The sequence below is a fragment of the Somniosus microcephalus genome, chromosome 2, assembly GCF_052327205.1.
Source record: "Somniosus microcephalus isolate GS21.2 chromosome 2, FLI_Smic_1.0, whole genome shotgun sequence".
In the NCBI taxonomy this organism is placed as follows: Eukaryota; Metazoa; Chordata; class Chondrichthyes; order Squaliformes; family Somniosidae; genus Somniosus; species Somniosus microcephalus.
Window position 1 is genome coordinate 171938219 of NC_140988.1, and position 14233 is coordinate 171952451.

Genomic DNA, 14233 nt, shown 5'->3' on the forward strand with positions numbered 1-14233 from the left:
CAGTTTGTCAGGATGCTCTCTATAGTGCAGCGGTAGAAGTTAGAGAGGATCAGGGGTGACAGATTACATCCCTTCAGCCTCCTCAAGAAATATAGGCGCTGCTGGGCCTTCTTCACCAGAGAGGAGGTGTTGAGGGACCAGATGTTGAGGCCCCATATCTACTTCTGCGGTAGATTGTCGCCTCTGTGGGGGTGGGGCACAGCGCAGCCTGTTTCGAGGCTGTCAATGACTGATGGCAATTTCGGGATTCCTGCATGTGCCTGCGCGCATGCGCTAAATCCCAGAGTTGCGGTCAGTTTCAAAGGCGGAATGATGGCGAACGCTGCCAGTTCACCATCATCAGGGCCACAAATTCCGGGCCACTAACTTGCATTTATATGGTACCATTCATGGCCTCAGGACGCCCCAAAGAAGTTTACAGCCAATGAAGTATTTTTGAAATGTGGTCACTATTGTAACGTAGGAAAGGGTAGAAAGGACTCCAAAATGTAACACACATATAGAACAGCGTATGTTTAATAACCAGTATATCAATATAATTCAGCAACTGCAGCAGCGCTTCACCTTCCATCTCTCTTCTCTGCCCTCCCTCCACAGAACCTTCTTCATTTTGCCTTGTCTACCCAAATTCTCCCTGGCTTTCCCTGAAATGGAATGAGCCACAGCTCCAGCTTTCCACAGCCCAGTCCCTCAAGATTTGTTACAAGGTCTTCAAAATAATGAAAAGTGTAGATAAGGTGGAAGTAAACAAGCTATTAATCTTGGACAACAAGCACAGGACAGCAGAACACAAGTATAAAATTCAAAAGCTCGAGCAAGGTTAGAGACTAGAAAAAAATTCCCACAGGATGGTTGATACGTAAAACAAACTCCTGATGAAGGGTCCCAGACCTGAAGCGTTAACTCTGTTTCTCTCTCCACAGATGCTGCCTGGCCTGCTGAGTGTTTCCAGTGTTTTCTGTTGTTATTCCTAAAAAAGGTAGTTGATTCCGGTCCAATTGGCACCTTTAAAGGGGAGATGGATTCATATATGTTGAGAAGTGGGATGCAGAGTTATAGAGATATTTAACAATGCTACTTATTTTCTTTCAGGGGAGGTCAGGGAAGGAAATTAGTGTTCGTTAAAGTAAGAGATCAGCAAGTGACGAGAGAGGGAAGTCAATCATACATTAACTCTGAATGGCTTTTTCCTGACAATTATCATGAGACAGTCAGTGAATACAGGGGACATCCCACTGGATTAGAAACTAGTCAACCAATTTCAAGAAGGACGATAAAGCAAACCCAAGTAACTGCAGACCCTTTAGTCTTACATTACTAACTGACAAAATAATGGAACTTAAGGAATTCTAAAGTGTATTCCTAATAAGAAAATAATCTATAAGAGAAAGTTTCTAAAGAGCAACCTTATTGACTTTTTGAGGAAGAGGCATCCCAAGTGCATGCTGGAAACCCCATGATATAGAATATCTAGACTTCCAGGAAGCTTTTGATAAAGTTCAGGTGAAAGGCTGCTCTGCAGCTTAAGGCAGCAGGTGTCCTGGGTAAATGTGGGCCGGAATTTTCACACTGCAGAGCGTGCGGGTTTGGGAGCAGGTCGGCAGTTAAAAGTGCTGAAATTGACCATGTCGGGAATCCGCCATCAGCCCGTCGACTTACGCATTTAACTGGGGCACGTTTCGAAGCATGCCATGGACCTGCTCGGGAGAGGTGGGCGACCTTATTGAGGTAGTTAACTGCTCGTTCAGAGACCCTTAACAGCCTTTTTAATGCGAGGTTTCAACTTTAACTAGTTGTACACGGGATTCACAGACCTCAGGAAGCTCGCCTGTGAAGGGGAGGCAGAGGCTCAGTGGCCGTTGTGCGAGTTCATTAAGTGACTGCTGGAAAAAACATAAATACAGACATCTTACACCTACTTTCTTGCATAAGGGAAAGACTCTTGCTGACACCATTTTGTGCAGAGATTTTGCTTTCAGGAGTTGGCAGGTTATTTTTGCAACCTCAGAAGCCACTATGACCACATGGGAAGTCACTCTCACTACATTGGAGGATTACGCCTCTGATCGCCACTTTACCTATCATCTATCAGATCAGCATGGGTGCCGCTTATGCTGTTTCACCTTGGACCTCAGATTTGGACCAAGATCAGCCCCAGCACCAACAACAGCAGCAGCAGCAATACCACCACCAGCAGCCCTCTCCTCACCGACCTGATGCTCCACAGGAGAGAGGGGATGAACGCAGGGGTGCACCACACCAGAGGCGATACCCCCAACACAGGGTGTACAGGCAGAGGATCAGCTTCCTGGACACGACTGAACAGCAGTACTTCAGGAGGCTCAGGCTATCGCGCCAGACATTTGTAACTTGCTGGAAGACGACCTGCTGCCAAGTGGACCTGGTGGACATGCCTTACCAGTAGGTGTCAAAGTCACCACCGCCCTCAACTTCTTCGCTTCAGGCTCCTTCCAGGGATCTGCAGCAGACATTTGCAGGATCTCGCAGTCGCCCATCAACGACTATGTAAACTTTACCACTGATGAAGCCAGTGTTACTGAGCGGGCGCTCGGCTTTGCGGCTCTGGCTGGCTACTCACAAGTGCAGGGTGCCATCAAGGCACCCCCAGATCACGCAGGAGTGTTTGTGAACCGCAAGGGTTTCCACTCCCTCAATGTGCAGCTTGTCTGCAGCCATAAATAGATCATCATGCACGTGTGTGCCAGATTCCCTGGCAGCTGTCATGACTCTTTCATCCTGTGCCAGTCCACCCTCCCTCAGCTCTTCGTACCTCCAAACAGACTTACCGGTTGGCTGCTTGGAGACAAGGGCTATCCACTGAAGACGTGGCTGATGGCACCCTTGAGGAGGCCAAGCAATGAGACCAGGGAGTGCTGTAATGAAAGCCACATGTCGACCAGATGTGTCACAGAGCAAGCAATTGGCATGATGAGGATGCGTTTCAGATGCCTTGAAAGATCTGGAGGAGCCCTTCAGTATGCACCAGCCAGTGTCTCCAGAATTATCGACGTATGCTCAACAAAGTGCAGCAGCAAGGATTGGAGCTGCAGGAGGAGCAAGGCGCAGAATACAGAGCCTCTTCAGAGGAGGAGGAGGAGGAACCTGAGGTGGAGATGGCACCAGCAGCAGTGCACATTACTGCCCTGGAGGCCTGGGATAGCCTCATAATGGCCAGATTTATTTAACTTGCACTAATGCACCCATCTGGCTCCCAAATGCTGTACCAACTTCCCCCGCCCGCCTCACCGCCCCCACCCCCACCATCACCACAAAGCAGTCCTAAAATGACCAAACCATTCCTGTCAACCAAACCCACCTTGGTCGAGGTTAAGTAATGTCTCACCATTCACTCAAAATGACAAGGCCACTTCCCAGGTAACAGGCAAAAATGGACAAGACGGGAAAGTGGGGCAAAGAACTACATTTATGTGCACTATAAATAGAACTGAAACTTAACACTAACATTTTGGAAAATGCCTATGAGCTTACCCTTGTGCATCTACGATTGTGTCCTTTTACTTTTCCGAGTGCTTCTATGAGGTGCATCCCCTGTGGCTTCAGCAGATGTTGAAGCAGGCCGCTCACTTCCCTGCTGCGACTGCTTAGACACTTTTGGCGGACGTCCTCTGGGTTTTGGAGCCTGTGAAGGCCCCGCCAAAGATTGCTCCTCCTGCAACTGTGCAGGGGCAGACTCGGCCATCGGGATCCAAGGAAGCATGTGGGGTCTGACTGAGGGGGAGACAACGGGGGAGAAGTGGGAGCGCTTTGAGCAGAGCCCTCACTTCCATGTCCCCTCTTACCATCATCCCTCTCATGGGCCACTCTCACTTCCCTGCTAGCAAGGAGCTGGAGAACACCTTGCTGCATATCAGTGAAGCGATGAACACCCAAGTCTACGTTGATATCCCTTCTAGAGATGAGGTCAATAAGAGTGTGCAATCTGTTGTTCACAGCAAGCATATTCTCATTTGACTGGCACATTAGCTGCTCCATGCAGGTGGCCATCCTTTCCATGGAGGAGCACATCGTTGCCATCACCTCGGATATGGTGCTGCTTATGTTGGAAATGGACTCTTCCACTCTCTCTATAATCGCGCACATCGCAGCTGGAAAAGCTGCCAGAGCCTCGCACATTTGTTGCTGCCCCTCAAGATCACCCTCTTTCTCGACAGCCCGAGGCTCAGCATCTGCATGCAGATCAGCAGAGCTTGGAGCATCCTGTGCCCTCCAGCGAGGACTCTCCACTGCTGTCCCTGTTTCCACCATCTGCTCTTGCTCGCTTGTGATGTGTGAGACACCAGGTGACAACACTACTCTATGTCTCGCAGGACCCACCAACGTGTGGGTATCTGCTGGTGCACATTGGTCTGGCGACGGTGCACACACAGAGAATGGAGCTTCCTCTGAGGAATTGTCTTCCTCCTCCGGCTGGACAGTGGTGTGGGGGAGGGGGAGGCACTTAGTGGACCTGTGGGAGAGTAAAGAGATGAATTAGACCTCTTATGATAAGAATGTGTAATGTTATCATTATGCACATGATATTTCACTGGCTGCTGATATCAGTCACCATGAGTGACTGTTGTATGCTATGTGGGGTCTTGTTATGTATTGTGTGTTCTCCTCCCACCTGTGGTGGCGCTGTCACAGGAGATAAATGGTTGGGTATGCTCTCGGTTAAGTTTAGCTCTCTTTGTTCGGAACTTGCCAGAACTTCCTTTCCTTCCAATAAAGCACTTCATGTTTGAATCTCTGTGTTCTGAGTCCTAAATTGTGTCTAGGTAGAAAGGTACCGACACAAGTGGCAACGAGGAGCGGATGAATCTGCGTACGTTACGGGTGCAGTGAGTAAACAGAAAATTTAATTTGAAACGTGAGATGGCTACTATATTAGGAAACATCGGTGATTTTGATGAAAATGTGGAGCAATGGAGCGCATATACGGAACGTTTTGACTATTTTGTATTGGCGAATGCGGTGGCAAATGAAAAGGTCGTGCCTACCTTTTTGAGTGTAATCGGGCCGAAGACTTTCAATTTACTTCGCAGCCTCGTGCAGCCAGATAAACCAGGAACTAAAACATATAAGCAACTAGTGGAAATTCTTGGAGCACATTTTTCACCAAAACCTCTGGTTATTGCTGAGAGATTTAGATTTCACAAACGGAATCAAGAGGAGGGGGAATCAGTGACGATGTTTATTGCTGCTTTAAAAAGGTTGTCGGAACACTGCCAGTTCAAGGAGGTGCTGAATGACACCATTAGAGACAGACTTGTGTGTGGTCTGCAAAATGCAGCCACACTGAAGCGCCTTCTTACCGAGGACAACCTTACTCTTGAAAAGGCCATTGAAGTTAGTGTCTCCATGGAGATGGCGGAAAAGGAGGCTCACCAGTTGAGTTCAACAGGGAGAGTTCACAAGGTGTCGTCTGAGCCGAAAGGTGCGCGGAACGGCACATGTTACCTTTGTGGGAAAACGGGCCATCACGCTAATGACTGCTGGTGTACGGAGCTGGAATGCCGAAATTGTGGACCATTGTCACTTACGAGTTGTTCCGGTGAGCCATAACGGCTGAACATCTCACCAAGTTTCTCAATTGTTTTCTCTGCCGTGGTAGACCTCATCACAGCGACCTCCGGCCACTTGCTACGAGCGTCCACAACCACCATAAACATCTTCCCTTCGAAAGGACCGGCGAAGTCCACATGTACTCGCTGCCACACTTCTGCAGGCCAATCCCAGGGGTGTAGGGTTGCCAGCTGTGGAACATTCCGGACCCTTTGACATGGGGAACATGTTTTGGCTTTCTCCTCAATATTCCCATCGAGACCTGGCCACCAGAAGTAGCTTCTTGCCATTTCCTTCATCCGAACCATCCCACTGTCGTAAAGACAAATGTGAATTATTTCAGTCTTCAGTTGAGTACCTGGGGCATGTGATTGACGCTACTGGCCTGCATAAGGCGCCGCCAAAGGTCAAGGCGATCGTGGAGGCCCCAGCACCCCAGAATGTGAGCCAGTTACGTTCATTTCTGGGGCTACTTAACTACTATGGGAAGTTTATTCCAGACTTAGCAACATTGCTGAAGCCGTTACATCAGTTGCTATGTCAAGGCAAAACATGGAAATGGACTGAACTGTGCAACGAAGCTTTCGCCCAAGCAAAGAAAGCATTGCTGAATTCGGAGGCCCTGACACACTTCGACCCAAAGCTACCCGTGCAGCTAGCATGTGATGCATCACCATATGGTGTGGGAGCAGTCATATCCCACATCATGCCTTCGGGTGAAGAGAAACCTATCGCCTTCGCATCACGCACCTTGAACAAGGCCGAGAGTAACTATGCGCAGATCGAGCGCGAGGCCTTGGGAATCGTTTTTGGAATTCGAAAATTTCATCAGTACCTGTTTGGGAGGAGGTTCACACTCCTGACAGACCACCGTCCATTGACTTCAATCTTCGGGCCCCACACCGGAATTCCGTCTCTCGCTGCAAGCAGGATGCAAAGGTGGGCTTTACTGTTGTCAGGACACACATACAACATCAAATATCGCAAATCAGACTTGCACGGCAACGCAGACAGTCTCTCGAGGCTACCCTTGCCTGTTACTCCCCCAGAGCCTCGTCAGATAGACATCTTCTACTTTAGACAAGTGGAGGGAGCACCTGTCACTGCAGTTCAGGTGCGAAGGTACACCCGCAACGATCCAGTCCTGTCTGAGGTAATGGACGATGTCATTCGAGGGAGAGCGACAGGAAATTCTCCTAGTTTGAAACCTTACATTTCAAAAAGAAATGAGCTCTCCGTCCAGGCAGGTTGTCTTCTTTGGGGACGCCGTGTCATCATTCCGCCACCTCTGAGGGAACCTATACTGCAACAACTTCATACAGGCCACAGTGGGATGGTTCGGATGAAGGAAATGGCAAGAAGCTACTTCTGGTGGCCAGGTCTCGATGGGAATATTGAGGAGAAAGCCAAAACATGTTCCCCATGTCAAAGGGTCCGGAATGTTCCACAGCTGGCAACCCTACACCCCTGGGATTGGCCTGCAGAAGTGTGGCAGCGAGTACATGTGGACTTCGCCGGTCCTTTCGAAGGGAAGATGTTTATGGTGGTTGTGGACGCTCGTAGCAAGTGGCCGGAGGTCGCTGTGATGAGGTCTACCACGGCAGAGAAAACAATTGAGAAACTTGGTGAGATGTTCAGCCGTTATGGCTCACCGGAACAACTCGTAAGTGACAATGGTCCACAATTTGTATCACAGGAGTTTGCAACCTTCCTGCATGTGAATGGTGTCCAACACATCAGGTCTGCGCCCTATCATCCCTCTACTAACGGCCAGGCAGAAAGGTTCGTGCAAACTTTGAAGCACGCCTTGAAGGCATCGCAAGGTCAGGGCTCAATCCACCAACGTCTGAACAGCTTCCTGTTGTCCTACAGGAACGAGCCGCATGCCACAACCAAAACTTCCCCCGCTTCGCTCATGAAGAGGCTGTTGCGGACACGTTTTGACTTACTCAAACCTCCAAGGGCAGAGCAGGTTGTCCATCGTCAACAACAAGCTCAAGTTGAAAAGAGAGAGAAAAGAGCCAAGGAGAGACGGTTTCATCCAGGAGAGCACGTCCTAGCTCGAAACTACAACACTGGACCGAAATGGGTTCCTGCTACGGTGATCGCGCAGACGGGCCCTGTGTCTTACACGGTTGAGACTGCTGAGGACGTCGTCTGGAGAAGACACACAGATCAACTGTTGCTAGGAGCAGAGACAGCCACAGAGGCTCCAACGGCTGGTTGGCCTGAACTGTTTCCAAATGATACCGCAAACCAGCATCCTTTGCCACAGTGCTCTTCTCCAACACAGGAAGTCAAAGAGACTGTTCCACCTGTGCAAACTCCTGACTTTCAACTGACACAGGCATCTTCTCCATCCAGGCCTGTGTCAATGCCTACTGCTGTGGAAGCCAGCAATGACCGCCAGTATCCTGTCAGAGAGCGGCGGCCTCCAAGACGCTTGGATCTGTAGGCTTAATGACTTACCCACAAGACTGGGGCAGAATAAACCCCAGGGTAAAGTCAGGGTTTGAGGCAGTCTACCTCTACCCTAGGTTAGTTGAGTGTATTGAAAGTAACTTACCTATTGAGGAATAATGTGGACCTTCCATTTAAGAGGGGGGGAAATGTTATGTATTGTGTGTTCTATTGTGTGTTCTCCTCCCACCTGTGGTGGCGCTGTCACAGGAGATAAATGGTTGGGTATGCTCTCAGTTAAGTTTAGCTCTCTTTGTTCGGAACTTGCCAGAACTTCCTTTCCTTCCAATAAAGCACTTCATGTTTGAATCTCTGAGTTCTGAGTACTAAATTGTGTCTAGGTAGAAAGGTACCGGCACAACAGGTATTTAATTTTGTCACTAGGTTGCTGGGAGGTCCCCCTCTCTCCATCTCCCACCACCAGCAGCTGCCACTCCACTTATTTCAAGAGCATCCTCCACTGTTGGCGTCAAATTAGTATATATTGGAGGGCCACCTTCAGTTCTTTCTCTTTCTCTCCTGTTCTGGGCTCTCTTCTCCTGCAAGGAGGGAAAGAGGAGAACTTTGAGTGAGAGTGATGGAATGAGTGTAAGGGATGTATGGGCTACATCTGTAGAGAGTGACTATGAGGGAGTGGTATGACATCGCCACATGGCCTCCTTCTGTGGCGTTACTTTGTAGGATTGCATTGGGCTGAGGGTGAATGTCAGTGGCGGATAGTCAGATGGGGATGTGAGCAGGTGTATAGACAGTGAGGGATGGTTGGTGTGAGGATTGACATGCAGGAGTAGGCTTGGGAAGGCAGAGTGACGGGGTTGGGATGACACACACACACACACATCAGGATGTAGTTGAATGTGGCAGTACACTCGCCTTTCCTGACCTCATGAGATCATTAATTCTCTTGCAACATTGAATTCAGGAGCAGCTGACAATACTTCGATGCTCACTTCTTGTGTGATCTCCAGCCATGCCCTCTTGGTTTCACTGGCTGCTCTCTTCCTGTCGCTATCTAGGAATAGGACCTCCCTCCGTGCTCTGACTCCCTGAACCAGGACTTCCAGGAAGGCATCCAAGAACCTGGGCGCAGCAACTCCATCCTTGCTTGCACTCACACAAAACTCTTCGATATATAATAGCCACCTCTCCTAACCAACTGTGTATCTCCTCCAACAACGTTCAACTGGGATGTGTGCAAGGCTCCTTTAAATATCTGAGCTGAAAGTGACGTCATCAGACCCGCTCCATTTAATTGGCCGGGCAACCTGCATGACTGTTTCAATTGATCCAATTCAGTTAAACGCGCAGTGCAGAACACGCTGTTGAAAACTTCAGGATGGCGACACGTTACGTGGCCCGCACGCACCCACCCTGACTCCAAGGTGAAAATTCCAGCCATAGAGTTAGATAAGGAACTGACTGAAAGAGAGGAAGCCGCAGGTATTAATTGTAGTGGTGGGGGAGATTTCAACCGTGGCCCAAATTGGGCAAAGTCAGCAGTGCCCCGGGAAAAGTAAGGAACTCGGACAACACGACTGCGATCTATTCGCTGTAGCTGCTGGAATACTACATCTTTACCAATCAGGTTGCAACACTTGCAACCAGATATCCTAATACTTGAAATACAATGTAAAATGTAGACGCGCGCACACACAAACTACATGTAGAACAGGAAAACTAGTGTTCATCATTTGGAAAGCTCTGATCAGGATCTGTGATACATTTTAATATAAATCTTGTCCTGTTAAGCTAATTTCACACTGTTCTAGTATATATATTATGTATGTACACACACTTTTTCTGATAAAAGGTTCTTCATTCCCACAAGTCTACCACTCTCATGTAACTTACAATAACTAAAGAACTTCCTCTTTGTTCATAAATTAGTATTCCAGTTAATCTGTGTATTGAAAAAAATCTGCATTCAAAATGTATTCTTACAACCCAGTCCCAGTGCCCAGTATATTCATGTTACTACTCTCTGGGAACATACATATCCAACAAAACATACATACCCACTGAAAAGATTGGCTGGAGATTTACCACAACAGGTTTGCATTACATTGACAGCACAAACATTTTATTCCAGGACAAACCCCTTATCTGGAGCGGAGTTCACAAGGAAAGGTACAGCAACTGATTTGACTGGACATTAATTGTCTTTTGCCCTACAACTTCTGTGCCTTGCTGACTGATAAGACATCTAACAAATCTGATACCTGCCAATGTCAATGGACTTAATCGCACCCTATCAGCTATTCTTATCACTGCTACAGGGTGTCATTTTAGGACCTTTGCAGAATTATCTATGGCTTTTAAAGAGGTGAACTGAACACTGTTATCACTTACCCAGTGATGCTTTCCTTAACAGGAAAGCAGTTGTTCGCATTACAAAAACATACTGTTATTTCTAGTCATTGGGAAAGGGTTTCCTTTCAGATACATTTTAAGTCAGCCTCTGCTGCCTAAAACTCTTGTTTTATATCTTTATATACACCTGCACCAATCATCTGTATTTTGATTTACAGTAACATTGCATTTCGACATCAAGCACATTTTATTCTGAGAGTTTTTATTCCGAATTGGCATTGCTTCATACCTGATGACATTTAATCACAGTGCAAGAGTACAACAAAGATAAAAGGAATGACCAAAATGCAATTCGAGGGGTTGGTTTGAAGTCCTAGTGTCACCCTGCCAGCCATTCTGTACATAGAAGAGCCCAGATTAAACACACTATTGCCAGGGGGAGGAATATTATTTTGTTAGACACCTCTGACAACAAACAGGTCATAGGTCAGGCACATACATGTTCCTTATACACATATATCTCTCATAAATAGAGGGGAAAAAATCCAAAAATGATGGAAATACTCAACAGGTCCATCAGCACTCAGAGAAAAGACAGGTTAATATTTCAGGTGTAGGCTCTTCATCAGAACATGGATAACAGGCCTGTGACTGAAAAGTCAACCTGTCTTCTCTCTTTTCAGGTGCGGACAGACCTGTTGTGTATTTCCAGCGGATATTATAACCCACTGACAGTGTGGAGGGGCCACACAAAATAAAAAGTCACTTTTAATGTATTAAAGAGGGATAAATAGTTGCTGCAGAATAGTTTTTCAACTTGATGTTTTAAGAATATCTCAAAAGAATAAAAGAAGAACGGTGAAAACATTCTCACTCAGATATAACACTTCAGGAAGTTGTATGCCAAAAGTGTTCGAAACACTAAAAACAAACTATTATGCGCTTGCCAGTCGTGGCAGGGAGCAGCAGTGGAAACAGCCTCTCACGTTCTTGCAACGTTTGTAAAGTTACTTCATGGAAATCGATCGGAGGGAAGATGAAACGGGGACTGATTTGGGTATGGGCATCGAGTACCAATACAGAGTTAAAGAAATACTCGGACAGTCCTATTCTGGAGCGTTTTTGTAGATTTTAAACAAATAAACCTACTTCTAAGTGGGAAATATTGTTTAAAAAACAGCTTCCCATGCAGTTTCTGATTGGAACAGCTACCTTTGCCGAATGTTTAAAGCTGAGTGCTTAAAGACAACGCTTCAGTGTCAGCTTTTGACATAGCAACAGTTGGGGTGGGGGAAGGTGCTTAGTAAAGTCTAGGACCTAAGCCCTTCGTACCAAAATGTCATGATTCGCCACAAAATGGCTGCTCCACTTAGGAAGTGGTGAGATTTTAAAATCTTTTAAAATTTAGAGAAAAAAAAATGGGGTGGGGGGGGCATTGTTAAGTATTTTTGATCAGAATATTCTCACGGGTAAGGCCATTGTAGACGATTGTCACATCATAATTATTTCCTGTTAACAAGATGCTTCCTGTCCAAGGTCACTGGTTTGTGGCTGTCTCAGAAAAATGGACAGAAGTACAGATCCACAAAACACCAACAGAATCCTATAATCAGGTCATAAAATTGAATTGGTTTTCATGGTCCTAAATGCAAATGGATGGGGATCATGGGAATGAGTTTCACAAAATAAAATGAGTATTTCCACACAAAAAAAAATGGAATTCAACTTGTTCAGTCACTAAAGTAGTGACCCCATTCAAGGACCAATTCATTTTTAATCATTAGGCTAATAAGTAATGAAATATAAACCTCATTTGTCAGTTTGCTTTTTTCCCCTCCAATTTGTTTATTAAATATACATTACCTGAACTTCTGTAAAGGACTGTTTGTTTTTCAATAAAAACTCAAAAAACTATATTCAAGCTGAGAATAGTTTTATCATTGGCCCTACTGAGAAGCAGCTGTACAGCCATTAAATGTTTGTTTAACTCTCACCCTGATCAACAGCGTCCTCCACTCTGATGCCACATTATTTATATCAGACCTGATTTACAAAATTACAATGCAGTGTGATATTAAGCTACAGAGTAAAAATTTTACATATTTCACAGATTTTTCTGTTTCATTTTTAAAAAGTTATTGGATCAGCATGGTGGATAATGCTGGCACTTGACACACTGGAGGAGATTTTCAGGCCTCCCATCTGGCACAAACGAGACCGAAGTGCCTCGAAAATGGTGGGGTATGACTTACCACCATGTTCCCACTGAAGGCATGGTCGATACCATGGCCTAGAAATTCGTTGGCGCCACCTCTGTTATACAGGCACAAAACAGGCACCTAGGCGGGCGGCATGTTGACACACATTCTGCACCAGAAGTGCACTGCTCACCATAGCCCCCTCCCCAGTCTGACCTATTTCCACGGCTGGAGGCCAGCCGGGCCACCCGATATTGCGGTGATATCATCGGCAGACATGGGGTTAGCTTCCACATGCATGCTGTCTCTCTACCACCTGTCCCAGTGCTTTGCTGCAGCCATTATTTGACATAACTAGTGGCCTTGATGCTGCTCACTGTGCATCAGAAAACACTGATAGCACTTTGGGGGAAAAAAGCACTTTCTGACTGTACAAGTGATCAGCAATTAATTTTTCTGACAGGTTTCCAATCAGCATTGCAATTCACACATTATCATTTCTAGCTGAGGAGTTAATTGCATATAGTGCAAGTAAACTGTTGGCTTTTCCCCAATACTTTTGCAGTAAGCAGACAGTCGCCTACGAACCAAGATGTGTACTTTCCATATACGGAGCGTGGGTTAGCGTGCCCAGATTTAACAATTAACCTCTAATTGCAGTACTTTCCTCACTGGAGATTACGTGGGATGCTCACCATATTTTGCGGCCTCTTCCGAAGGGCCAATAAACCCTAATATCAGACCAATGCGTGTAGTTTAAAGCTATCTGGTCAGATTTACTTACAAGTTGAATAATGCATGGAAGCCGTAAGACACAAGAGTACAATAATTAGACTTAAATCATACATTAGCTGTTTTAAAATAAAAATAAGTCGAAAACCCCTGTAGTTCCTTTTCAGTAGTTTCTAAACAGCAGTTTTGGATGGCAGTTATGCTGTGGCTCAGTGGGTAGCACACTCGCCTCTGAGTCAGAAGGTTGTAGGTTCAAGTCCCACTCCAGGGACTTGAGCACATAAAGCTAGGCTGACACTGCAGTGCTGAGGGAGTGCTGCATTGTCGGAGGTGCCGTCTTTCAGATGAGACGTTAAACTGAGGCCCCGTCTGCTCTCTCATGTGGACGTAAAAGATGCCATGGCACTATTTCGAAGAAGAGTAGGGGAGTTATCCCCGGTGTCCTGGCCAATATTTCTCCCTCATCCACCATAACAAAAACAGATTATCTGATCATTATCACACTGCTGTTTGTGCGCAAATTGTTGCCGCGTTTCCCACATTACAATCGTGACCACACTTCAAAAGTACTTAATTGGCTGTAAAGTGCTTTGAGACGCCCGGTGGTCGTGAAAGGCGCTATATAAATGCAAGTCTTTCTTTCTTTCCTTTTATGTGGGAGCCCCCCCTCCCTAAATTATATGGATGACCATTATTTGATGTAAAAGCTGGCCCAAACTATTTATTCCCCAGTTGTGCCACTATGAGTAAAAAAAAATTAATACATAAGAACAGAAGTTTCCTGGTCATCTGAGAGTTGGTTTGTTTTTGACATTTGGCTGCAACTGAAGCCACAAACTGGTTAGGGTGGTTGAAATAAAGTCAGCATTCAGAAAGATTAGAATTATCTACTCCAATGTGTGTCCATCCATGTGTCTAACATCTCAAATAAGCTGTTCCAAACCCCA

The 14233-nt window shown here is 46.3% G+C and overlaps 1 protein-coding gene across 13 annotated transcripts in view; it reads right to left on the minus strand.

Annotated features, from left to right (window-relative positions):
• The window catches only part of LOC147123103 (LIM domain-binding protein 2), a 547106-nt gene that overhangs the window by 292130 nt on the left and 240743 nt on the right, over positions 1-14233 (minus strand). For 2 of the 13 annotated variants that reach the window (XM_085966697.1, XM_085966663.1), the window contains exon 2: positions 892-1005. The exons of the other annotated variants lie outside the window; for them this stretch is intronic. The gene's annotated coding sequence lies outside the window, so the exon portion shown is untranslated. The remainder of the gene's footprint in view (positions 1-891; positions 1006-14233) is intronic. 13 annotated transcript variants of the gene reach the window in all.